At 40.2% G+C, this 27652-nt stretch overlaps 1 long non-coding RNA gene across 2 annotated transcripts; it reads right to left on the reverse strand.

Annotated features, from left to right (window-relative positions):
- Positions 1 to 2387: 2387 nt before the first annotated feature.
- Positions 2388 to 27652, reverse strand: LOC138804184 (uncharacterized). Of its 2 annotated transcripts, XR_011365199.1 has the most exons (5): positions 27483 to 27652; positions 17844 to 17927; positions 10744 to 10862; positions 3405 to 3629; positions 2388 to 2639 (listed from the first exon to the last, which is right to left on the reverse strand). It is a non-coding gene; the product is annotated as an uncharacterized lncRNA (long non-coding RNA). The 2 variants fall into 2 exon arrangements; XR_011365200.1 differs by lacking the exon at positions 17844 to 17927.

Here is a 27652-nt window from a genome sequence, read left to right on the forward strand (position 1 = left end):
ATAATGGGCAATGTATGAGAATCTGTTGTAATTGGCTCCAGATTTATAGTGAATTTTACAAATAACAATTCAATAAATATAGCAAAGTGGCCCCATTGTTAAGGCCGCAGCTGCTGTGAAAAAGAAAAGTGAGATTGATACTGTTAATCTCAAGCTGATTGTGTTATAAATTCTGTTTAGAGATCCTTTATGAGACTCAGCGAAGGAAAACCATCAAGAATGTGTCTTGGGTTTCAAAGAGAGTTGAGACTATGGCTAACTGGAGCTATGTGGTGAGAGATCATGCGATTATACATGCTGCTGGCACATGCCAACCCTTAAACATAGGGTGGACTGGGATTCAGGTGTGTGTGGCAGTTCTGAATCCAGACACAGAAGGCACATGGAAGTGTCTGTGGACCACCAAATTATCCCTACAGTTCTTTTTGTGTTCTGCAAGATTTCAAGCTAGCTTGATAGATGAAAACTCCCAGACAGCATGAGAAGGGAAAAGAAAGCCAGAGGGCACTCACAGAGGGAACTCACAGAGCCCCTGGGGCTCATCTCTCAACTATCTCCAAGGTCATAGCCCCTGGGTTGTGCAGAAAGCCTGAGGGCTGGCTGGTGGAAAAGCAGAAGCCCGCTTTGTATCTTAGGGATGGGTAAACTGGGGGGTCCAGGGTGGGAACTGCAGGCACAGCTCCCAGCTTGTTGGAAAGCAGAGTGAGCATTGCCTAAATCTCAGTCTCAGTACAGCGCTGAGCCCCAGAGAGACAGGGGACAGCGTCTTCTCTGCTTCCCTGTGATTGGGGCTAGCCACCTCTAAATGTGCCCAACAATCTATTTTACTCGGGGAAACCCAGTAGTCCAGGGCAAATCTGGTTATTGGTGAGTTTGTTTTATGTATCCCTAAGCGTGTGACCAGAGCACTTCACACTGCCGGACATGCAGCATTCTTTCACCACAGGGACTGAGTGGACTCTGTGGGTGTTTGGAGGCCCTCAGAGTGGCCTTTCCCCCACCCTCTAAGCACCCCAGGTTCCCATTAAGGACTTGGTGGTTTACTCAGCACATGCTAGAAGGGCCAGGTAGCAAGAGCTTGGGGAAAAAAAATCACTCAGTTTCCCTGTCTGAGGCTCCCTACCCCCCAGTGGGATCCAATCCCCGTGGCTGATGGAACTGTTCATTCACACACGTTCTATTCACTTCTTTTGGATGGCTTCAAGCTAGGAGTTGTTTAAAGATTTTTCTCCACAAATTCACAAATCAGAAAAAGGGTTTTATTATATGTCTACTTTTGCCCTCTAAAAAAGTTGATTCCTACAAGATTTTTTTTTTGGGTGCATATTATAGTTTATACTCAGGGTCATGAGCTCTTTCCTGGCCTGGTACCATTTGAGCCACACCTCCACTTTTACATGTGGGATAAGTGGACATAAGAGTCTCTCAGACTTTTCTGCCCTGGTTGGCTTTGAATGATAATCCTCAGATCTCCAACCTCTTGAGTAGCTAGGATTACAGAGGTCAGCAAGCAATAGGCTGTATTCTATAATATTCAGTTTATTTATTTCCATACAAGTGTTTATTTATTTATTTATTTTATTTCCATTACTTGGGCTTGAACTTAGGGCCTGAGTCCTGACACTTAGTTCTTTTATTCAAGACTGGTGCTCTACCACTGGAGCCACAGCTCCACTTGGAGCTCTTTGGTGGTTAATTAGAGATAAGAGTCTCAGAGACTTTCCTGCCCAGATTGGTTTCAAACTGCAATTCTCAGACCTCAGACTCATAACTGGCTAGGATTACAGGTGTGAGCCTGTAATGAGACTCACAGGTGTGAGCCTCATTTAAACTTGACTTCTCACCATCTCAATGACCAATTCCATCACTGCATAACTAGTTTTCTAGAAGCCCTTAGTCACTTCTTATATGGATTAGGGCCTTTTAATTAGTAGCTCCTGTGTCCTGTTACCCCACCTGATCCAATGTGCTTCAAACCAAGCCTGTCTCTCCCTTATTTACACTGTGGATTCTCACCCAGGTGGAACAATCCTCCTTGAGCCTCAGAAAACAAGGGTGAAGACTCTAATCATGGGCCTGTATGGGGGCCACAACACACAAGCCATTGAAGGGACAGCAGGAAACCTGTGTTTGAATAGAGGGCTCTGCTGCATTCTTCCCCAGGCTAGGTTTTGAGGTGGTTGGTAACTTGCCCTTCCCGTGCCTTGGCAGAGCTTATCTTTGAGAAGCAAACACTTTGGCTGCTCAATTCATTGTATTGGAGAGCGGCTAGAGAGTCGCCACGGCTCTGCCACCCAACTGCTCTCTGATTCAGTGAAAAGAACTGACAGGCTCATTTCTTCTCTGCTTTGCATCTTTATTGCAGCTTAAAGGCAAATCCTCAAGCGTGTTACACGTGTGCTGTTCCTTTGTAAATGCTTCATGTTCACAGCTCCCCATAAAATCTGCTTAGAAGCATTCCTTCCCATCTGGCATCAAGTTTACTTGTGTGGTTTTTTTTGGTTCCTGGTGACTTTTCTTCAATTACCTTCTGCACAGCAGCTCCACCTGGCAGTCCCCTGAGACACACACCACGGGTCACACTGCTCAGCCTTCTGTTCTGCTAACCCCTAATGAGAGGAGAATCTCAAGGAGCAAATCTGTGGGGAAAGGGGTTGGCAAGATTTTTTTTAAAAAGCCACTTCTGTTTATCAGTCTTACTTTCCCAAGCACTGGTGTGTAACCTATCCAACTCTACTTCCCCATGCTTTTTGGATTTGTGTGTGTGTGTGTGTGTGTGTGTGTGTGTGTGTGTGTGTGTGTGTGTGTGTGTGTGTGTGTGAGAGAGAGAGAGAGAGAGAGAGAGAGACAGACAGACAGACAGAGAGACAAAGAGAGACAGATACAGAGATGCAGAGAGAGGGAAAGGGAGAAAGAGACAGTCACAGAAAAGGACAGACAGATAAATAGAGGTTGAGGTTTTTCCCTAACCGGTTTCATTTGGGTTCACATATTTTATGCCTATAATAAACTTTGTTTCTTCCAGATAATGCTGTTTTTCTCAAGTCTCAAATCTAAATTTCTTCTGAAAGGATTCACACACTTCATTTCTTTCTTCTATCTAAACTGCCATCAGACCCCTCACCTCTTAGCATTGCTTTCTTTTTCTTCTAGTGTGTACATGATTTAAATCTTTGGGGACACACTGCCTGGCTGAGGGGGGATGGCAGATCATGGGGTGAGGTCCCAGGTCATGGGCTGAGGCCTGGCTGTCCCTCTTGGACCTTACACAGCAATCCGCGGTGCAGGCATTTTTGCTCTGGTTGGGTTTGGAAGCTCCATGAGCCTGTGTGACTCTGAACTTTGGTAGCACTCAGTAAATAACTGGCATATTTCTGACCCATTTATCCATTGAGACTTCTTACCAAATGGTCACAGAGCCCCCATCTCCACTTCAAACTGAAAGGCTGCTGCTCTGGTTCGGTTGCATGGAATAAAAGGATCCAATCTTCCCTGGCACTTCTAGGGTTGGAGAACAAGCCCGCACAGATAGAGCCTTCTAGATACAAAACCAGATGGGTTTTTACCTGCATCACCAGGTCTGGGCCTTCCTTCACCAACCTTCTGAGACATGAATAACATGCTGCCACCTAGAGGCAGAGAACGTAATGGCAGGAAAACACAAGGTCACATATGTGCTGTTTCTTGCTGCGGTTTTGGGAGCACCGTTGTCTTGTTACAGTTTTGAATATGAACTGTTCCCCTAATGGTTCATGTATTCAATGCCTGGTACTCAGCTTGTGGTGCTTTTGTGTGAGGTTCTAGAGGTGGGGCTTAGCTGGAGAAAATAGGTCACTGGGGCCTGGATTTGGAGGATGTAGCTTGTTTCCCACTCCTATCTCTCTTATTGCTTTGTTTCTTGGTTCACCATGAGATGATTAAGTTTTCTCCCCTTCACACGCTTTTGTTTGTGATTCTCTGTCTCATCAACTCATAGAAACAAGGGAGCTAACTGTCCTGGGTCTCTTTAAGTTGTTCTGTCAGGCATTTGCTCATTATTTATGGTCTCATATAAAGCTGGTGATGACTGGAGGAGAGAATTCCAGGGAGGAGAGGACTTCTGTCTTTAGTTCTCTGACTGGATGGGTGTCGTTATTTACATGATCTTCTAAATGCAAGTATAGGTCCTCTCAAACCCAGTGGAGATCACATAAACTGTGACTAGAGGAGACTCATCATGTGAACTGTACTTAGCATGCACAAGGACTTGGGCACTAAAAACAAAAACAAAAAACAACCAACTTAATTATTAAGTAATATTCTAACAAATGCTAAAAACAAGATTTGGGCCATTGCTTTTATGCATTTATTCTATCTATCTATCTATCTATCTATCTATCTATCTATCTATCTATCTATCTATCTATCTATCTATCTATCTATCTATCATCTATCTATCATCTATCTATCTATCTATCTATCTATCTATCTATCTATCTATCTATCTATCTATCTATCTATCTATCTATCTATCTATCTATTTATCTATCTATCTACCTACCTACCTATCTATCTATCTATCTATCTATCTATCTATCTATCTATCTATCTATCTATCTATCTATCTATCTATCTATCTATCTATCTATCTATCTGTCTGTCTGTCTGTCTGTCTGTCTGTCTGTCTGTCTATCTATCTATCTATCTATCTATCTATCTATCTATCTATCTATCTGCTACTGAGGCTTGAACTCAGGATGCTGTCTCTTAGCTTTTTCATTTAAGACTGGCACTCTAATACTTGAGCCATAGGTCCACTTCTGGCTCTTTTTTTTTTCTTTCTTTTTGGACTGATGAATTGGAGATAAGAGTCTCACAGACTTTCTTGCCCAGGTTGGCATGGAATCTCAATCCTTAGAACTTAGCCTCCTGAGTTGCTAGGATAAGAGACGGATGCCATCAGTGCCTGGCTTCTTGTGTGCATTTAAAATGCTATATATTTTGGCCAATTAAATTCCAATCAGATAGCACCCACTAGCTACTAACATTGTATGTGAATATCTGTTTCCTTTAGTCATTCAAATGTTCTGTGGGATAAAACTTTATTATTTTTACTTTTACTTGGATATATGAGAATGTTTTTATTAGTTCACAAACTATAAATTGTGAGGTTAAAATTTTATTTATTCTTATGCCTGAATTCATTTATTTGCCTCATGCTCTTGCTTGGCTTCCTTACTCATGGCTGGCTCTCTAGAACTTGAGCCAGGTTTTCAGTTCATTTTCCTGGTTAATTGGAAATGGAATCTCTCAGACTTTTCTGGCTTTGAACCTTAGTCCTCAGATCTCAGCCTCCTTATTAAAATTACCACCTACACACATAGTGAAATTGCTTTTGATTTAAGAACAGAATTTAAAACCAAGAATTAAAAGCCACCTAGTTAGGGCTATATTCTGTCATTTCCTTTATTTGCTTTAGTAATTTCCTTTTTGATTATTGATTTAAAGTTTCTTTTCAATATGACAAGAAAACTAGGCTTTCATTAGGTTCTCCATAAAGATATATATATATATATATTTATATATATTTCAGATTTGACTTGTTTTTTGTTGACTTGAAAATGTCTTGAAGTGATTCTGAAGTTATATATTGTATATCAATTATCTGAAATAATAGTTGAGACTTTTTAAAGTTTCTGAAATATTTGCATATACATAATGAGATATTTTGGGCCTGTGAATCAAGTCTAAATGAAAAATGCATTAAAGTTTTTTATATTGTATATACTGAGACTAAAGTTAATTTTACTCAGTATTTTAAAAAATTTTGTGTGTGAGAATTTCATGTATGGATTTTTTTCTTGAGGCTTAGGTTAAGCCTAAAATCTGTTTTAGGTTTGGATTTTGGGGTTAGGGATGCTCAGTTTGTATGTGATTGAATTCATCAGTCTTTTCCTGGAACATTGTTGACATAAGCTGTCTTTTCAGTCTAGAGAAAGGGCTAAACAGGTGCTTGGCACCTACACAGTGGTAAAAATTTGTTGAATGAATGTATCATTGAATGAAGCTTTTTGTGGGGCAGGGGAGGGGCTAGAGAGACTACCTCAACTCATCACTATTCAGAGCTTCATTGGAGATGCTTTTGATGCTTAGCAGTACACATAGCCGTAAAACTTGAGGACACTTGACTGCTCTGGATTGTGGGGTGGTCTGGGAGAGGGCGGATATCAGGGCTGCTGGTCCACATCTGGACCATGTTCTTGGTAGATCTTGGCCTCTAGTTGTGACTGTTTTATCTCATGCTCCTTTTTGTGTGGTTACAAGGAGGGACCCAGAGGAAAGAATTCCTCTGTCCTTGGCTCTCTATTTGCTCCCATCTTGTAGATGGTCCTATGCATGCTCTTTAAAGGGCTCCATCAAATGTAACCACCACTGTGCTTTGTGTCTAGTGGTTTATAAGAGCCCAGGCTCTTCTTTTTAACTGTGCTTTACCTCTTGTTAAAGTGCATCATTTGCCTGTGTTGGAAAGAAGCACTAAACTAGAGAAGGATTATCAAGATTAGGATAGAGCAAATCTTAGCCCTTCAAAGACAAATTGGTGTCTTGTATACCCAGGCACATCTGTTACAGAGAAACTCTAGGTGTAGCTAGAGGATACCTTTAAGTGAGTAAAAACCATCAGGTGTGGTAGCACCTGGTCCTGTTTGGCAGAAAAATGGCCCTGGACATGTTCAAACATGAAGCTCAGCACAGAGAGTTTAGAAGACTTGAAGGGGTTCCCTAAGGAATGAGTGATCAAACCACTGGGGCAGGAAGGCAGACCAAAGAAGTTCAAGTCTATTCTTGGCTCCTATTTTTAAACAAACAAACAAACAAATAAATAATTTTTTTGTTTTTTATAAAGGTTACAGTTACATAAATCAGATAAAGAGTACATTTCTTTTTGGATAATGTCATCCTTTCCCTCACTCTCTTCCAGTTTTTCTGCCCCATCTCCACCCACAAGTTGTATAATTCCTTTTTAACAGTGTCTAGTGAGTACCACTGCTGTTTTTGTACACCTTTTGTCCCACCCTTTCTGTGTCCCCCTTACCCTCCTTAAAACAGATAATCTGACAAGACAAAAGGTTTAATACTATTAAACCCACTTTCTTTGCTGTAATTACAATAAAGCTTCCCATCTCTGAAGACACTTTGAAAAAAAGACCCATTTCAGTCACTTAGAAGGAAGAGTTCAGAACATTGGCCTCATAGAGTAATGTGTGTATAAATCATTTCCCCATACATGGCATGAGCATTTTGATTGTATAATGTAAAAATTCATTCACAACACATACAAAACAGAATAATCTAATAGAAGCCATAAAGAACCTGAATGAGAGATGGTGATGAAGCTCATGAATGAGGCTCTGAGTTTGATTCCTAGCAACATAAAGAAACAATGTATGTGAGAAACAGTGAGAGAGAGAAAGAGACAGAGACAGAGACATACAGAGAGAAACAGAGAAGGAGAGAGAGAATAGAGGGGGAGAAAGAGAGAGGAGAGAGGAAGGGAGAAAAGGAAGGAGAGAGAAAGAAAGAGAAAAAGGTAAACAACTGAAATATAACTGAAAGTCATGGAAAGAGCATTTCTGTCTGGAGATGCAGAGTATAGCAGAGTTCATTTAGTTTTTGGTGATTTCCATCACCTGGAGCAAAGATGGGAGTGTGGAATTAGTGAGTGGAAGGAGGTAGGGTTCACTGTGGGTTCACTGTGGGGTACAAGAGTAGAGGGGATATAGAGGGAGTAAGAGGTGGGGTATGTATAGATTGGTATGCAGCAGGGTTTGGGCTGCATCTACTTTGTTCAGAAGCATGCTTCAAACCTGTATACTGGCTGTCCTACAGTAGCAATGTTATTTTAATGGCTTAGATTTAGACCATGCATTTTTTTTAGTGGGGCAAGGGGCTGGTTCTGGGACTTGAATTCAGGGCCTTATGTTCTTGACTTTTTTCTCCCCTGGAGGTTGGCACTCTATTACTTGAGCCATGTGATTTACAAATAGGACTTTCGTCCTACTTCATTCTGAGTTGTAATATCCTTACCACTTACTAAGTGGCTAGGTCAATCTGGGGTTCATGCCTCAGGGAAAGGAAATTTGACATTATTGTAAAATATTGGGAGAATTCTCTCAGTAGCCATTAACAATAGATTTTGCTGGCTGGATTCTGGAACAGCAGGTAAAGACATTGCTATGCATGTGCGCAGTAGTTTTCCTTTGTACCAGGGAAAACTAGCCAAGAAATAGAAATCTTTTTCTTCAGGAAATCGATGTCCTTTGGACTTCTTCTAGGCCTTGGGAATATGCCTGTGAACAATGCCAAGAAAATCTTCTTTCAAGGGCATTTACATTCTAGAAAGGAGAGACAAATAATCAGCACAACAAATAAGTAAAATATACCCAGTGGGAGGTGGGATTGGGGGTCGTGGAGAAGTGGGGTGGGAGGGGGAGGAGCATTGTGAGTCTGGCACAGCAACTTTATGTAAAGTTGCACAGATGGCCTCATAGAGAAAGTGTTATAGGTAAAAATGGAGAAGAGAAGTAAGCCTTACTGGCTTGAGGGGGAGGGGCATGCCACACAGAGGGAAGGGTAAACAAAGGTCCTGGGAGAGAAGGGACAGTTTCTGTTGAATAGGAAACCAGTGGCCTGGTTGGGGGAGACCATATGTCCAGCTGGATGTCACTTGCCAAATCTTAGATCGCTTCTGTTTGCTTCCCCCTCCTCCCACACTTTTAGAGGCTTAAGATTTTACAACGTTTGGCTTCTATTAGACTGTCTGCTTATACTCTGCCTAGCATCCTCACCTAAGCTAGTTTGTTCTGTTTATGTCCTCTGCATTCTGTTGGCTAGGGAAGATAATGATTTTCCTTGGTCAGTATTACTCCATCTTCCCTCATCATTTAAACTTAGTCCTTTGTTTTTGATTGGTTTTTAGATTTTCTGATTTATTTCCTCTCACTCGTGAAACCCCACAGTTTTACCACATGTGGGGATTTTTTCCATTAATTTTCCAACTGTGGAATAGAGTTTTTTTTTGGGTGGGGGGTCCTGTCATGGGGCCACAATGCCACTTCCAGCTTTTTTCTTTTTGCTTATGTGGTGCTGAGGAATCGAACCCAGGGCCTTGAGCATGCAAGGCAAGCGCTCTACCACTGAGCCACCTTCCCAGCCCTTGAGTTTTTTTTAATACATATTTTTGATATTATCATGGATATGCAGTTTTAAGAAATACAAGTTGAATATTCTTTATCCAAAATGCTTAAGACCATGAGTGCCTCTCATTTTGTGTTTATTTTAGAATGTTTGCACTTATGTAATATGATATTTTAGGGATGGGTCTCGTATCTAAACTCAAAGTTCATTTGCATTTCAAATATACCTTATGCACATGGCATGCAGGTAAATTCACACACAGTACTTTTAGTGTTACTGTTTTTCCTTTGACCTTTTATATAAAGTTAGGTTTAGGGTTTTCCATTTATGGTGTCATGTCTGTACTCAAAAAGTTTTGGATTTTGGGCTGGGAAGGTGGCTCAGTGGTAGAGCGCTTGCCTTGCATGCATGAGGCCCTGGGTTCGATTCCTCAGCACCACATAAGCAAAAAGAAAAAAGCCGGAAGTGGTGCTGTGGCTCAAGTGGTAGAGCGCTAGCCTTGAGCTGAAAAGCTGAGGGACAGCGCCCAGGCCCAAAGTTCAGGCTCCACCACCAGACCCCCCCAAAAAAATTTTTTTGGATTTTAGGAAAATTTTTATTTTAGAATTTTGTATTAGGTCTGTGCAGTCTCCACATCTGATAGCTTTTTCTTTTACCCATTTCTGCTTTTTTTATGTCATCCTTTGTTTAGAACTCATGAGGTAAACTGGAAAATGTTGAAGGGGCAAAATGAATCCTGTTTATTGTTTGTACCTATGGAAAGCCACACATTAGGAGGGCAGGATTATAATGTCCATTGTAAACTTGAGTTCTGTGGTGGGAAGTGTAAAGTGAGGTGTGGAGGTCCTGCCAAATATCCACAAAGACAGAGGCAAGAACTGTGACCATCCTTGGGATTTATGAGTAAATATGTGTGTGTGTGTGTGTGTGTGTGTGTGTGTGTGTGAGAGAGAGAGAGAGAGAGAGAGAGAGAGAGAGAGAGAGAGAGAGAGAGAGAGAGAGAGAGAGAGAGAGAGAGAGATGGTTCTAGGTCTTGAACTCAGATCCTGTAGCTCTTGAATGGCTTTCTTGCTCAAAGTTGGTACTCTACCACTTGAGCCACACTTCCACTTCTGGCTTTTTGCTGATTAACTGGAGATAAGAATCTCATAGACTTTTTTGCCTGGACTGGCTTTAAACCTTGATCCTCAGCTTCCTGAGTAGCTAAGAGTACAGGATTGCCACCAGTGCCTGGTTTAGGAACAACCCTTTACTGAATGCTTGCTTAGGGACAAGGCACTGGATTCATTAGTCCCCAAGTGGTTTTTAGTAGCAGGATTCTTTCAGTAGTAGTGGTGTTATTGTTATTCATGGTACAAAGACACTATTGAAAGAATGTCACGATTAGGATTCTGGATGAAATATCATCCCAATATAGTAACATATTTACTGAACAGTCTGGGAAATACTGATGTTCCATTTGTTAGTGCACCAGTCTTATACAAAGTACGGCCATGTGGAAAACATTGCTCCTGAAGGAAATCATCAGAAGCACCTGAAATCAGAAGTAATTAACATCAACATACTTACTACAAATTTTCCTGTGCTCCACTTCCAACCCTTGCTGTAGAGTAAGACCATTACCAGCTCATTGGAAGAGTATTTTTGATGCAGTGGATTTCTCTTATGCCGTTATATCTTGCCTTGAGCTGAGGAAAGAGAACTGTGGGTTAAATGCTTCTATTTTAAAATCTAATTTTCTCTTCAAAGATGCCTTCTGGACATATCACATGCATACTTTAAAGCTGCAGGTGTCTGGGAAATTTTTTTCATTTTTATAACTAAAGGTTTTCAAGCCTGGTAAATTAAATCTTAAGAAATAGAAGAACTAAGTTAATAAGCTGATGATTTGGCCATTGCAACTTCCTGGGGCCTTTTGGATTTTAATGTGCTGACTTTATTTCCTGATGCTTGTACGTTGGATGGGCTTAGCAGTAGATCTGGCTTAAGACAATGGTGAGGTGAGGTAAGGCAGGAGTGTCAGGATGCTCTCAGATAAAGTAAGAACATGGTTTGCCATTTCAGCTTTATACACTTGTTGCTAGGGAGTTTTAATATACTTTTTGGTTTTGAGTAAGACGTAAACTTGCTTGCTGGGTGGCTCATACCTATAATCCTAGCTACTCAAGAGGCTGGGATCTAAGGATGGTGGTTCAAAGCCAATGTGGGCAGAAAAACTCCATGAAACATTTATCTCCAATGAACCAGCAAAAAAGTTGCAAGTGGAGCTTTGGTTCAAGTGGTAGAGCACAAGCCTTGAATGAAAAGGATAAGGGATAAGGCCTCAGTACTGGCACACACACACACACACACACACACACACACACACACACACACACGAAAATACTTTGGACAAAGTAATTTAATAATAATGCTTAAATGACTGCCTTAAAGATATTGTTGGCAACTAGAGAGAGGCAGACCCTGAGGCAATGGGAAAAAGGACAGGCTGCTATGTGTATGCGTGTGTAAGTATGCATGGATACAGTGCATGCATGCCCAATATGTGTAATGGCTATGTTCACAAATGTATTGTACTGCAGGCACATATGCATGTAACATAAATGTGCACATGCCACATATGTGTATGTATGCACATATATAATATGGATAATGTTTTTTATGAAGTCTGTAGATAGATAGCATGCATGTACATAGTATATTCATGTAGTGTATAAATATATGTGATGTAAATGTGCATGTATTTAATGCAAGTGTGTGTGTGTGCATGATGTGTATTCATGGGTACATAATACGTGAAATTTCCATGTACATTCATCGAGTGAAGAACATGCACCTATTTGTGAAATGTTCATGTTAACACACATAGGCATGTGTGCATGAAATTTGTGCCTGTAATGTAAATGTTAGGATAATGCGTACATCATGTAGGTGCCTACGTGTAACACATATTGCATGCAATGAAAGTATGTGTTATATATGCATGCAAGTGTATATGTATGTGTGTTTATGGGTACATGTATTGTATCTCACTTAAATTCTGCTTCTGCAAGATGTGGCATCATCACTCTCACCGTTTAGATATTTCTAATAAGCTTTTCTGTTTCAAATTGTCTTTTGTTTCAATTTCTTTGTATTTTCATATACACTTTATAAGCAAGTTTTAATTTTTACATAATAGCTCCTTGAGACGAGCAAACTTACACTAAACCTCTAGGTTAGTCAGAAATAACTTGACATCAATATAAGTTTCTGGGTCCATAGACAAGGATCACTCTGCATTTACTTGGGTCTTTTTAAATTTCCTTACACAATATTTTGCCCTTTACAGTGGAAATGTTTAACTTGTATCAAGCTCATTCCTAAGTGTTTCATATTTTATGTGGCTATATATTGTTCAATTTCCGGGTGGTTATTAATAGAAGAATTATAATTGTGTTTATATACTGACTGTGTGTTCTGTGATCTTATTGAACTTACTTCTTGGATTTGGTAGCTTTTTCTGTAGGTTCTTTAGGATGCTCTACATAAAGAATCATGCATGTAGAGACAATTTTCTTTTTCCTTCTAAATTTATGTGCTATGGTCTTCCCTCCTTCCCTTACCCCTTCTTTCCTTTCCCTTCCCTCCCTTCTTCCCTGTTTTTGTCCTGTCCTTCATCTTTCCATCTCTTCCTTCCTTCTCTTTTCCTGTTTGTCTGTTTTACACTTACCAGGATTTAGTACCATGTTCAATGAGAGGATGAAGGCATCCCAGAAAGTTCCTTTAAATAAGATGTAATATGTAAGGAGCATTCTTACTATATAAAATCCAAACACAAAGCGCGATGATGAACAATGACACAGGGTGGTGAACCTTTCCACCCCAAGTTAGTAAGGGCTGGGACAGGAGGGACACAGTGGGAGGTGTGGAATTTTAAAAGTAACCAAACCTAAATGTTGTCTATTATCCCTGCCTTTGGCCTTGGGCTGGTTTAAGATCTAGGCTAGGACCAGGAGACATTTTCTGTACAGAGTTGGGTAGAGAGTTTTTCAGGCATCTTTGCGACGACCTCCGTGCCTTGTGTGTGGAAACTGCCTTAGACAGTAAATGCAGATGCTCCTCAGCCAATTCTGGTGCATGTCCTGATCAAACCCATAGGAGGAGAACACATGAATGTGAAAACATACTAAGCTAAGATCTGGTGGCTCCCACCTGTAACCCTAGCTATTCAGAAGGCTGAGATCTGACGTTGGTAGTTCAAAGCCAGCCATGCAGAACTATTTGTGATTCTTATCTTTAGTTATCCAGCAAAAAGCTAGAAGTGGAGTTATGGCTCAAGTGGTGGAACACTAGCCTTGAGTGAAAAAGCCAAGTGAGAGTATCAGGCCCTAAGTTCAAGCCTGTCGCCAAAAATAAAATAAGTTAAAATAAAATGCAGTGAATGCTCCCCATCTGCCACACGTCCTAGCTCAGCAGTAGAGCCTGACAGTGTTGCATCCTTTTGCCAACACCATCATAGGGCTGCCTGGCAGCTCTGAAGGAAGGATCCATCTACATACCCCTAGTCTAGGAGAAGACCTAAAGTCAACTTTTCTACTGCATGCATATTACTTCCATAACATCCTAAAGTGGAAAAGGTCTAGGAAGAACCCTCTTAAATAGGGAACTAACTATAAATGGATGGATGCTGCTATTAAAAAAAACAATACTTTGTTGTCCCCAGCTTCCCTGTTAAAGAAGTAACTTTCTCACCCAGTGCATGCCTTCCTTTCCAACCTCCGAGAGAGGGCTGGATGGACTCTCTTCATTTTGAGCTATAGCTCTGGGGTACATCTGAGCCTGGTCTCATTCCTGTTGATGCTCTGGGCAACTGTTGGCTTGGTGTGTTTGATCTCTTCTCCCTGCCCTGAGATCTGTTACAGATGAGGGCAGAGGCTGCTCTTTGGAAGCCTGGATCAGGAGCCCAGATAGGAGTAGGAGCCCAGCTGTAGCTACGTATATGGCTTTACTGTTGCAACATGCCTCAAATTTGTGGTTACTTATTGCACTGTAAAACTTAGTGAAAGCTGCCAAATTCATTCTCATGCTCTCAGTATCAACTCTGACTCACCCCATCTGGCAAGAGGAGGAAGGTGATGGAGAAACCTGAAGGCAGATTGGGAAAACAGTTGCAAGCTACAAGAACTCGATTGATTTCACCCGATGTTTGATTTCTAAATGAGTTGCGATGACAAAAGAATTCTGAAGGGATGGAAGTTTTGGGGACCCTCAAGTCTTCCTCTGAACATATCAGGCTCCACTTATATTGAAACAGAAAGTCCTCTTCTTTAGACACCCATTTTTTTGTATTCAGTACAGTGTACTCATGAATGATGGGCAGAGCTGGCATCAATCCCATCATACGAAACCTTAGAACACCTCTAGGTGTTAAAAAGACAATTGTCCAATGCCAGTCCTAGGGAACTAGGAAAATTGAGGGGATAGATAGGTTTGGGGGAGAATGATGAAGGGGGTGACATTGATCAAGATGCATAGTGCTCAAACTGACATGTTGACTGATAGATACCTCCTTTGTACAACTACTTAAAGACAATAAACTATAATTTTAAAAATAAAATTGCAATTGTCTTCATTGTGTCTAGAACTATTAAGTTTTAATACCACATTGAAGGGGATGTGAGAGTCAGGGAAGGCTACCCCCAGGAATAAACATTTGGTGACAGTTGGTAAGGAGAGGGGAAGGGTATTCTTGGCAGAAGGAACAGAGTATGGAGACTATGTGGGAAGAAGTGTTAAACATGGAGGGCTTTGGGCAGAAATTCATCAAGGTGTGAGGAAATTCACCAAGAGTCTGAGTGGCAAATTAAGAGGCAAAGGTTTAGTTACTTTCTGAAGGAGGAAAGGGGCAGATGCCATAGGCAATGTTGGTACTCTGGGGTGGCTGGAGTGAGCTTTTCAGGGTATTTGTAATGGGAAGGGAGTTGTGGGAACATGGATGGGTGGTCTTTGGTAGGGTGTTCATTAAGGATTAGCTCTAGGTGTTGACCAGAATGTGGTTTGGTCCAGAGATAGATCTTCAAAATTTCTGGACACTGTGGTTTCTCAGAGAAGTTAGTAGATGGATCAGAAAAAGATAAGCAAGATTAGGTAGGCAAGGGTCTACACATCATGGTGTTCAAAACAGAGTTCAGGCACACATGGAGTACAGGCACAAAATGGAGTTACTTCAAGGAAGATGAAGGTAGCAGCCTGGTTAGGTAAGTAGGCCCTCAGAGGTGTGTGGGAGAAAATGGGGGGAGCCAGCCCTGTCTTCCTGCTGCACCAGTTGGGATTGGAGTTCCATCTCACTAAGAGATGGAACAAAGGCAGGAAGGGAGTATGCTTCTGTGCAATTACCAGTCTCAACATTATCATTATTGTTGTTGTTATTAAATAGTTTAGGGCTTGAACTCAGAGCCTTTGGTTCAGTTGACAGCTATTCTATCACTTGAGCCACATCTCCAGTCCTTTTTAATTTTATTGTATTTCAAATGCTATATTTGTTATATTCCATCTGTAGACCCATTTAGCCTGAGCCATAATCCACCTATTTACATTTCCCATGTTGCTAGGATGACAGGAGCAGGTCACTGCATCCAGCTGTTAATTCAGATGGAGTCTCCTGTCTATGCCTGGGCTGACCTTGAACAGTGTCCCTATCTCGCTCTTCTGAGTATCTAAGATTACAGGTGTGAGCCACTGCACCCAGTGCAGACTTTCACTATTCTTACTAGTTTTTGTAGATTGTTATTTACTTCTTTCTTCATTTGTAGCATGATCTTCAAACATTTTTAAGGATATGGGATGATTATTTATAATATTTATATTGTAATTAAAAATTGGTCGGGTGCTGGTGGCTCATGCCTGTAATCCTTACCGCTCAGTAGGCTGAGATCTGAGGATTGTGGTTTGAAGCCAGCCTGGGCAGGAAAGTCTGTGAGACTCTTATCTTCAATTAACCACTAGAAAACTGGGAGTGGTACTGTGGTTCAGTGGTAGAGAGCTAGCCTTGCGTGCAAAAGCTCAGGGACAGCATTCAGGCCCCGAGTTCCAGCCCCATGACTGACAAAAACTAAAAAAAAAATTCCCCAATGTTTTCTAAGGAGTAAGTGTGCAGAGCTCCTCATGATTTCATGCTAAAAGTCCTGTTCTGTAAGTTGGCTCTGAGCATTGGCATGCAAAGAATGAGCAAACTGTTGAGAAAAGAAGAAAATGGCCAGAAAGTGGAGAGGTAATGAAAAGCCATCAAACCCAAAGGCCATTTCTGATGGCTCAGGCATCAGAAAGTGACAAGTGTGCATTGGAATGTAAAAGGCACACTGGCATCGTAATTTTTGGTAGAATGATGGGTTTTAGGAAACCAGTTTGGATTGTTGTGAGGGTGGGAACTAGGGAAGGAACTGTTTTTAACATAAAATTTAGGAAAGTTTGGAAAACAATACATAAGCTACTTGCCACCCAGCTTTATCAAGTCTTAATATTTTATACTATTGACCTTACATTAAGGAATTAAAGAAGCTGGGCACCTGTGCCTCACACCCATAATCCTAGCTACTCAGGAGGCTAAGATCTGAGGATCAAGGTTCAAAGCCAGCCAGTGAGATTCTTATCTCCAACTGACCACCAGATAACCAGAAGTGTCGTTGTGGCTCAAGTGTAGAGCACTCGCCTTGAGCTGAAGAACTCAGGGACAGCAGCCAGGCTCAGAGTTCAAGTCCTATGACCGACATAAAAAAAAAAAAAGAATTGAAGATAATTAAGTCAGTCTTCTATATTTCTTTGCAAAGCCACATTATACCTTCCAGTGCTTGCCATTGCCAATAATTAGGTGTGTGTGTGTATTTAACCTTGATACTATGTAAATATGTATGCATGTGACATATAGTATTTGGTTTTTAAGTCTGTGACCTGAATATATGTATTATATTTGACTTTTTGTAACTTGTTCTTTTTTTAAATAGTGTAACAGCTGGGCACACTGGTGACTCACTTCTGTAAACCTAGGTTCACATTGGGAAGATCAAGGGTTGAGGTCAACTTGGCCAGAAAAGCTCACAGGACCTCTTTTCAACAGAGAGTTGGATGTGGTGGCAGACAGGTGTTTTTCTAACTATGATGAGATACCTAGAACAGATGGATCACATCAAGGTGCTTTTATTGATAGGCCTCTAGGGTAGCTATTGTGAACTGTGCTGCAATGAATATGGGTGTGCGGGTGACTTGATTGTATGTAGACCTGCATTCCTTTGTGTATATGCCCAGAAGTGCTATGGGCAGAATCATATCAGAGTTCCTTTTTTTTTTTTTTTTGATCAGTCGTGGGCTTGAACTCTTGGCCTGGGCACTATCCCTGAGCTCTTCAGCTCAAGGCGAGTACTCTACCATTTGAGCCACTTTTCCGCTTCTGGTTTTCTGGTAGTTTGTTAGAGATGAAAGTCTCACAGACTTTCTTGCCTGGGCTGGCTTTGAACCCCCATCCTCAGATCTCAGCCACCTGAGTAACTAGGATTACAGGAGTGAGCCACTGGCACCTGGCTTAGAGTTCCATTTTTACTTTTGAGAAATTAATAAAGATTTCCACAATGCTGAAATAATTTACATTCTCACAAACGATGTTGAAGAATTCCCTTTCCTCTCCACATACTCACCAGTGTTTGTTTTCTTGATGATGGTTATTCCAACTGAGATGAGATGGAATCTCAATGTATTTTTGACTTGCATCTTCTTCACAGCTAAGGAAACATTTATTTGTAGCTATAAGCATTTGTTTACGGCTATAAACATTCTTTATAGTTATAAACATTTTTCATGTATTTATTAACTATTTATACTTTTTTTGAGAACTGTTAATTTGCCAATTTGTTGATTTGATTATTTGTCCTTTTGGTGTTTAACTTTCTTTTGGGTATTAATCCTTTGTCCAGTGAATAGCTGACAAAGATTTCCTTCCTTTCTTGAGGCTGTCCCTTTACTCTGTAAATTGTTTCTTTGCTGTGTTTTAATTATTATTAAAAATAGAATATTACACTTTCCCCTGAGCACTCTAGACTGCAATGTTTCTGTTTATGCTTCGGGTGTATCTGGGATGGCAAGTACATGTTACCATACCCAACTTAGTGATTGAGATGGGGGTATCTCCAACTTTCCACATGGACTGACTTCAAGCTACAATCCCATGATCCTCCTGAGTAGCTGTGATTACAAGTATGAGCTGTCATACCTTGCTTTCTTAGAACTCACTTATTTTATTTAACTATGTTTTGGCGCCCAAAATTAAGCCTCTTTCTATCCCTCATCTTCATTCCCCCTTTCCAACCTCAAATGGTCATTGTTCTACATTTAGTTGGACATCTTAGCTTCCATATGTGCAGCATTTTTCTTTCCGTAATATTCTTGGTTCCATCTATTTTTCAGGAATGATCGGATTTTATTCTTTTTTTCATGGTTGAGTAGTAGCTAGTGTGTATATGTACTACAGTTTTCTTTATTTATTTGTTCTTCTTTGAATCTTGAATGTCTTCCAAAGCTCAGGTGTTGAGTACTTGGTCTCTAGTCTATGCTGATATTGAGGGATGGTGTGTGAACCTTTACAAGTTGAGGGATGTCATTGAGGGTCATTGGGGGTATAATTGAAGGGGATGTTTGAAACTTCAACCCTTCCTCTCTCTCTCCCTCTCTCTCTCTCTCTCTCTCTCCCTCCCCTTTTTCTCTCTCTGCTTTCCAGCTGCCATTAGGTGAGGCATTCTAACATCTGCAACCCGTCATAATGTGCTGTCTTGCTCCTGACCCCAAAGCAATAGGCCAACTGATCATGAACTGAAATCTGAACTCTAAACGTTCATATTTTGAACTCTAAAAGTTCATATTTTAATCCTCAATGTGGTGGTGTTGGGAAGTGAAACCTTTAGAAGTTGATTTGGAACCCATGTCTTCTTTTTCTTCTTTTCTTTTTTCTTCTTCTGGTTCTGGGGCTTGAACTCAGGGCCTAGATGCTGTCCCTGAACATCTTTGTGCTCAAGGCTCACACTCTACCACTTGAGTCACAACCCCACTTGTGGATTTTTTTCGAGTAGTTTATTGGAGATAAGAGACTCTAACATTTCTGCCCAGGCTAGCTTCAAACTGTGATCTTCCGATTTCAGTCTCTGAGTAACTAGGATTACAGATGTGAGCCATCATTGCCTGGCTACTTGTTTCTTCTTTAGGCTTTGTGAGGATACAAGAGAATGTATCAAATTTGAGAGAGTGACCACCAGATACCATATCTTCTGGTATCTTTGTCCAGAGGTTCTCAGCCTCTCAACTTTGGGCAATAAATTTTTATTGTTTCCAAAGTACGGGGAGTAAGATATTTTGTTATAGCAGTCTGAGCCCACTATGATATATCATACATATATCCTTCTTTCTCTGTATAATTTCTATTTTGTTTTGTTGTCCTATTGCCCTGGCTTGGTTTTTTAGCACATTGTTCAGTAGTTTTGGTGAAAGAGAAACTTTTTGCTTTATTTCTAATCTTCCCATGGAAATATCTAGTTTCTTATAATTACAATGTTAGCTGAAGGTCTTGGGTTCCTTATCAGATAAAGGAAGGTTATCTATTTCCCTGGTTTGCTGAAAATTTTCTTAAACTATGAATGGATGTTATATTTTCCAAAAAGTGATGTGACTATACAGTTTTTCATTTTTAGCCTGTTAGTATGAAAAGATAGCTTAACTGATTTTCAAAGTATGAACTAGCTTTGCATACCTGGAGTAAATCACATATGTTGATGGTGCAGGTCTACTCCTTATGCACTGTTTGATTTAACTTCCTTTTTTTTTTTTTTTTTTTGTTAGTGGTGAGGCCTGAATTCTGGGCCTGGGCACTATCCCTGAACTCTTCAGCTCAAGGTGAGTGCTATACCACTGAGTCACAGCAACACTTCCAGGTTTTTGGTGGTTTATTGGAGATAAGAGTCTCACAGACTTTCCTGCCTGAGCTGGCTTTGAACTATGATCCTCAGATCTCAGCCTCCTGAGTAGCTAGGATTACAGGCGTGAGCCACTGGTGCCTAGCTAACTTCCTAATATTTTGTTGAGGATTTTTACATCTTTGTCTGTGAGAGATGTAGGTATGTAGATTTCCTTTTTTCTACTGTTTCTTGTCTGGTTTTGGCTTACCTATTTCCTCTGTTTCTATATTTTGGAGCAGACTGTAAAACTTGGTATAATTGGTATACTTCCATTAAATGTTTGGTAGAACTTACTCATGCATACGTGTGGGTCTGGTTTGGAAGTTTGGAACTGAAGTGTCCTCCAAAAGCTTCATGTTAAAGGCTTGATCATCAGCCCACAGAGGTCAGCCTCTTCCCTTCCTTTTCATTTCTGTTCCTTTCTCTATGTCTTCTGCCTTGCAGCTAACATGAGGTAAATAAGCTTCCTCCACCACAATCTCTCAGACATGAAAGGCTCAAAGCAACATGACCTGGAAACCTTGAAACTATGTCCTAAAACAAAAATGGAGAAAGTAAACTTTGCTTCATTTTAAGTTAGTTATCTCAGATATTTATTGTCCAGATGATGGTGATGACTTTTTAATTTTATTTAATTATATAAAAGTATGGGGATACTCCATGACAATTTGAAACAGGGATATAGTGTATAGTGATTAAATCAGCATAGTTCACACTTCTTATTAGATACTAAGAAAGGGTTTTGTTAATAAGCAGTCATTGTACAAATGTGTGGGGCACAATGTGATATTTTAATGTATGCATATAATATAAACAGATCATTAACACTTGCATCTCTTTGTCATTACTTGCTTTGTATTCTTTCACCACATGTGTAATGTGTTACTGTGAATTGCATCCCCCCACCTCCTGCATTGTTGAGTTTAGCTGAATCTGTGGACATCCATTCTATTTCCTTGTTTCTCTCCTTCAGAAAGCACTATTAAACATTCCAATGAACTATTTTTAACAGGAGAAAACATGCAACATTTGTCTGTTCACTGTTATTAACTATTGACTCAATTATTTTGGTAACCATAGTCCTATTCTGGATATTTATCTTTCCTGTATGAGTTGGGATGATTGAGTCTTTTAAGAAATATATTTATTTTGTTTGGGTTATCAAATTGTGGCTATAAAGTTGTTCTTAATATATTTTATTATTCTTCTAATGTTCACAGACTGGCATGACTTTTCTTTCATTTCTGGTATGAGTAATTTATGGCTGCTTTCTATTTTCCTGGTTAGGCTGGCTAGAGGTCTATCAATATTATTGATCTTTCAAAGAACCACCTTTTGTCTTGATTAATCTTCTCCATTGTTTTCCTGTTTTCAATTTCACTGACTTCTGCTCTGATATTTATTGCTTCTTTTCTTCCATTTACTTTGAATTTAATTTATTCTCACTGCTGTAGTTCCCTGAGGTAAAAACTTAGGTTACTGCTCTCAGAGCTTTCTGTACTAATCCACACATTCAATGGTAATAAATCTCTATTCAAGCACCAATTTGCCTGCATCTCACAAATTTCAACAGGTTTTATTTTCATTTTCATAATTGGAAATGTTTTAAAGTTTCTCTTGAGATTTTTTTTTCCAACAGTGTGCTGGGTAAATGTGCCTTGCTTTGTGGCTGAGTATCTTGGAAATTTCAATATGAAAGCATATCATTGTCTGGTGTAATTCTATTGTGGTTTGAGAGCGTACTTTGCATGGCATCTGTTCTCCTAATTTTGTTAAGGTGTGTTTTGCCAGTGCCTCAAAAGGAGATTTGTCTTGGTGAATATCCCATCGGAGCTTGAGAAGAAAGTATATTTCACTGTGATTGGATAAAGTATTTTTATAAATTTCAATCAGATCCAGTTGGTTGACAGAGCAGGGCAGTTCATCTCCATTCTCACTGATTTTTCTACCTTTGGATGTGTCAATCACTGATTAGAGTGGTGTCGAATTCTTCAACTTACAATAGTGGGCATGTCTATTTCTCATTATAGTTTTACTAGATTTTGCCTTATGTATTTCGGGCTCTTTTGTGAGCATATACAAATTAAGGATTGCTGTGTCTTACTGGGGAGCTGACCCCTCTATTGAGAATCTTCCTTTTTATGCCTCATAGTTTTCTTGCTCTTAAGTCAACTTTATCTGAAATTGAATCATCTCTTTCATCATCATCATTCTCTTTCATTCAATAAGTTCAATCATGGCAAGTTTGCCTTCATACTTTTTATCCCTTTCCTTTTCTGTTTTTGTTTTATGAGGCTTGAACTAAGGGCTGGAGTGCTATCCATTAGCTTTTCTATTCAAAGCTAGTACTCTAGCACTTGAACCACAGCTCTACTTCTGGACTTTTGGAAGTTAATTGGAGATAAGAGACTCACAAATGTTCTTGCCAGGGCTGGCTTTCAACTGTGATCTGGAGCCTCCTTAAGGAGGCTGAATAACAGGATTATAGGTGTGAACCACCAGTCCTTGGCTTCTATTCCTTATTTTTGATGTATCTGTGCATCTGTGTCTTATATTGAAAGTGGGTTACTTGTAGACAATGTATATAAGGATCTTTTATGTTATTATTCATTCCTATAGTCTCTCTCTTTCTCTCTCTCGCTATATATATATCTCAGTACTGGGGTTTGAACTCAGGGTTTTGCAAGTTCCAGGTAACTGAGTCACTCCTCCAGCCCTTTTTGTCCTGGTTATTTTTGAGATAGGATTTGATTTCCTGCCCAGGCATACACCTAAATAGTGATCTACTTATTTTAGACTTCCTATCACACTACCACTCCAGATTTCTTTCTGTTGAAATGGTGTCTTGTGGACCTTTTTACCTGGGTCTGGAACAATGATCAGCCTCTCATATAGCTAAAATAATAGACATTTGCTGCTTTTCCCAGTTATCATTTGAGATGGTTCTCATGAACTTTTCTGCCCGAAGCTGATCTTAAATCAAGATCCTCCTGATCCCTGCCTCTCAGGTGTGAGCCAGTGATATTAAGTTTAGTCTCCATTTTTAATGGATTAAATTTAATCTGTGTATTCCTCCCCTTTTTAATCTATGTATTTAGAACATCATATTTAAGTGGTGATTAATATTACTAGTTCAGTCTGTTACATTTGTGTTTTTTTTTTTTAAACAATTCATTGTAGAGGTGATGTACCAAAGTATTACAGTTACATAAGTTAGGTATTGAGTACATTTCTTTTTGAACAGTGTTAGCTCCTCTTCCCTGTTTTTCCTTTCCCTAGCCCCTTCCCTCCCAAGTTGCATAGTTCATTTCCAACATAGTGTCTAGTGACTATCACTGCTGAATTGGTTCACCCTTAGTCCCACTGTTTTTGTGCTTCCCCTGCCCCTCTCCAAATCAGATAAACCAACCCCCCCCCCACACACCTGCAAAGGGTACAATGAGAAACATCTTGTTGCCAGCACTGGTGGCTCACGCCTGTAATCTTAGCTACTCAGGAGGCTGAGATCTGAGGATCATGGTTCAAAGCCAGCCCCGGCAGGAAAGTCTGTGAGACTCTTATCTCCAATAAATCACTCAGAAAACTGGATGTGGCCCTATGGCTCAAGTGGTAGAGTGCTAGCCTTGAGCTGAAGAGCTGAGGGACAGCACCCAGGTCCAGAGTTCAAGCCCTATGACTAAAAAAAAAAAAAAAAAAGAATCCTCTTGTTTCCATGTTTTGATGTTCATTTCAATAAACATCATTTTATAGTGATTATTTTTGTTCACTTGTTTCCTTTTTTGGTTTTACATTCTTTTTCTGCTTTCTTTGACTCTAACTGAATACTTTATGCGATTCTTTTTTCTCTATTAGCATATCAATGATCATTCTTAAAAATAATTTGTGGGAGGGCAGGGATGGTAAGGGGAAACAGAGGAGGCAAAAATGCTTGATAAGAAATGTACTCATTACTTTACTCATGTAATTGTAACCCCTCTGTACGGTATTTTCACAATGAAAAAAATAGTTTGGTCATTTCCTTCAAGTTCAGACAAAATCCTTCAAATAACAACAGTATTGTCATTCATTTTAGAAAATGAGTGCTTTCAAACAATTGAAAAATCTTCAGGGCTTTGAATCTATTGAGGTAAATTAAAGGTCAACAATATAAAATCTCCTCACTACCTTTGTCATACTATTATAATGATATATAAATGCATATACTACAAACTTTGTGAAGAGAATTTACATGGATGAATAACACTTCACTGAAAAGCCAAGTCATGGATTTCCTATGGCATCATAGCCATTTCAGTTCTGCTTACTGTAAAACATAATATCATACCCTATGTGGTGTGGAATCATGCTGCATTTCCAGTATTATTTCTCAACATACTTCCTGAGCAGGAATGGCTTGGCTGGAGACTAGCTACCTTTAGGGGTTTTAGGTTCACTGCCAAATCACTCTTTGAAGGAGGTACTAACAATGGAGATTTTCCCAGGTGCCTGTTGTAAGCATTATGCCCACCTTTGGTCCTCAGCTCCACCCAGACCTGAGCTCCTCCCTGCCCTGGAGTTCCTCCCAAACAGCTGGCCCTTCCCTCTCTCTGCCCAGACCCACCTGAACTCTCAAATACCTCACTTCCTAACACCCAGACCTTGCTGCTACCTAGATAGAGGAGGTCGCCATGTGCTCTCTCTCCAGGGCAAATATGGCTCCTCTAATAAACCTTGTAATAATCTTTCTCCTGGGCCTGCCTGCCTCTGCATGGTCCCCTGGCATGGATGTGATGGATACTTTCATGAATCCTTTCACCTGTGGCTCATGTCCATAATCCTAGCTACTAGGGAGGCTGAGATTGTTGTGGTTGTGATTTGAGATCAGCTGTGGGAAAAAAATTTAGAGACACTTTCTCAAAGAATAGTTGAATGCAATGATGTGTCTCGTTATCCTACCTAGTGGCTAAGCCTAATATGGGTGAATCACTGTCCAAGCCTGAGCTAGGGCAGCAAACAAGACCGTATGGAGAAGTTATCACTGTTGTCACTCAAAGTGATCAATCTAGACTGAATAAAGAAGACGTTATTGTATATAGGTGGGTCTGTCCTATGAAATCTCTGCTGTCCCGTTCATTGGGGGCAGTTTCCGCAGAATCTCAATGTAAAGATGTTATCAGTCAGTTCTATCCTTCCTGGATTCCAAGGTGAGTTCCAAGACTTCGAACAAGGGTAGATATAGGCTCGGAAGGTGGCTCAGTGGTAGAGTGCTTGCCTTGCATGCATGAGGCGCTGGGTTCAATTCCTCAGCCCACATAATCAGAATAAACCAGAAGTGGCGCTGTGGCTCAAGTGGTAGCATGCTAGCCTTGAGCTAAAGAGCTGAGGGACAGTGCTTAGGCCCAGAGTTCAGGCCCCATGACTGACAAAAAATATTAAAAAAAAAAAAGAACAAGAGCAGACAGAAATAAAATGGAGGCAGGGATGCTAAGCTTTTCTTCTGCTGTTAGTTAATTCATAGGCTCAAGTAAGGAGCCAGTGCTTTTTAATCATAAGGCACTCTAAAGTACCTTTTTACAGCACCAGTGTGTAGTTCTACTAGTGGGTGGAACTGCTAATTTCATCTTATTCTTCACTGCTGAATGCTACCTAAAATCATTTTCTAATTTCATGGGCAGTTTCCTAGTTTCTGGTTTCAGGGTTTGAAATTCCTTAGCATAGTAAATGTCCTAAACTGTAAAAGTTTATGAGCTTGCATAGCCACACACTAAGGAGAAACAATACTTATCATTCTACCTTTGTTTAGTGAAATTTTAAAATAAAAATGTCACCTTATTATCTTCCTTCTGTACCATTTATCCTTATTTATATATACATTTCTCAAATCAAAATCATTAGCTTATTATCTGAAGGGTAAACAGACAGTGAGCTGTCTTTAGTATTCCTGCCAGGAACAGCAAGCATCTTTGCTCGAAATAATCAAGATAGCCCAGCTTTCAGGAAAAGATGAAACAGATGATTGACAGAAGATCTAGGTAGGAGAGTTAAGCTTTTCAGATTCCCTGGAGACCACACATTTCTGCTGCCTGTACACCTGCTTTTATTAGTGTTTTTAAACTAAAAGAAATGAGCTGAGTGCCAGCAGCCTCACATGCACAATGCCCCAGGCTCAGGGCCTGGGCTCTGTACTTAATCTTTTGCTCATGGCTAGTGCTCTACCTCTTGAGCTTAACTCCACTTCCAGCTTTTTTGGCTTAGTGGAAATAAGAGTCTCACAGACTTTCATGTCCAGGATGGCTTCGAACTGGGGTCCTCAGATCTTAGTCTTCTGAATTGCTAGGATTACAGACGTAGGCCATTGGTGTCTGGCTTAAAAAGCAGCATTTTATGTGTGTTTGGAGTTCAATCCCTGCACCTTAGTGTGGATAGCTACACATATAAACAAATACAGATGCTTCTTTGCTTTACTGTATATCTTTACAAACACATCATAAAATGAAAATATTGTAAGGCCAATATGATTTAATCCACCTAGCCTGCTATACACCCAAGCTTAGTAGCACAGTGCAGTGAAGGATTTCAACTGTTTCCCTTTGTGAGTGCTACTGGCTAATATTCCAAGACTATTACCAGATCACATTCAAAATGCTTTCTGCTGAGAACATAGCACTGCTATGCCATTGAAAAGTTGGACCATTTTAAGGCATATTGTCATAGGTTGGTGACATATAATCTTTTGGGAAATAAGCTCTAGGAAGAAGTAACTTCAAATAGCTTAAGCCTAAGCCATGATTTTATTGGTGAATTCTTTCCTTTAGGCTCATCACAACTTTATGGGAGAAAGAAGAGCGTTAGAGGAGACACACATGAGCCCAGAAACAGGGTCCTGATAGATGTTTATAAATTAAAGTCATCAACAAAGGAGGAGGAAACAATGCACAATAGGAAATGTACTCATTACCTTGCTCATGTAACTCTAACCCCTCTGTACAGTATTTTCACAATAAAATGTACAAAAAATAAATTAATTAAAATAATCAACTCCAGAGCTACTGTCTCTCATCTCTAGAATAAAATCCATAGCCAGCCCCTTTTCCTGTTTCCCCTGTACTCTCCCTGATAGCTGGAGTGATGTGACTTAGATGGGTTCCACCAACTTTTATGAGCTTTGTGACCTCCATGCATTTTCAAGGGCCTCGTGTGTTCACCAGAGAGCAGTGTGGTTTGGCAAGTCAGCTTTGTATGTGAGAGCAACATGAGCTAATGTCAATTGGAAAGCCTACCTGTTCTGTCTTTGCCAAGGCTGTGGCACAGGCTAGGCTCTGATTCTGCTGCATGGGTATGTGGCCAGACACTTACCTTGGCCCTGAGGAGACAGTCACTGAGTGTGAAGGGCAGATGAGTCACACAGCAAAGAGAATCATCTTTTGGGCGCCTCAATCATATTGTATAGCCAAAATGGAGGGAAAGAAAATGCCAAGAGTTTAGGTTAGAAATACTGAAGATGCTGTCAAAAATAGATAATGCTT

This window comes from Dipodomys merriami, unplaced genomic scaffold (genome assembly GCF_024711535.1).
Source record: "Dipodomys merriami isolate MVZ:Mamm:240054 unplaced genomic scaffold, mDipMer1.0.p SCAF_36, whole genome shotgun sequence".
Classification (NCBI taxonomy): domain Eukaryota; kingdom Metazoa; phylum Chordata; class Mammalia; order Rodentia; family Heteromyidae; genus Dipodomys; species Dipodomys merriami.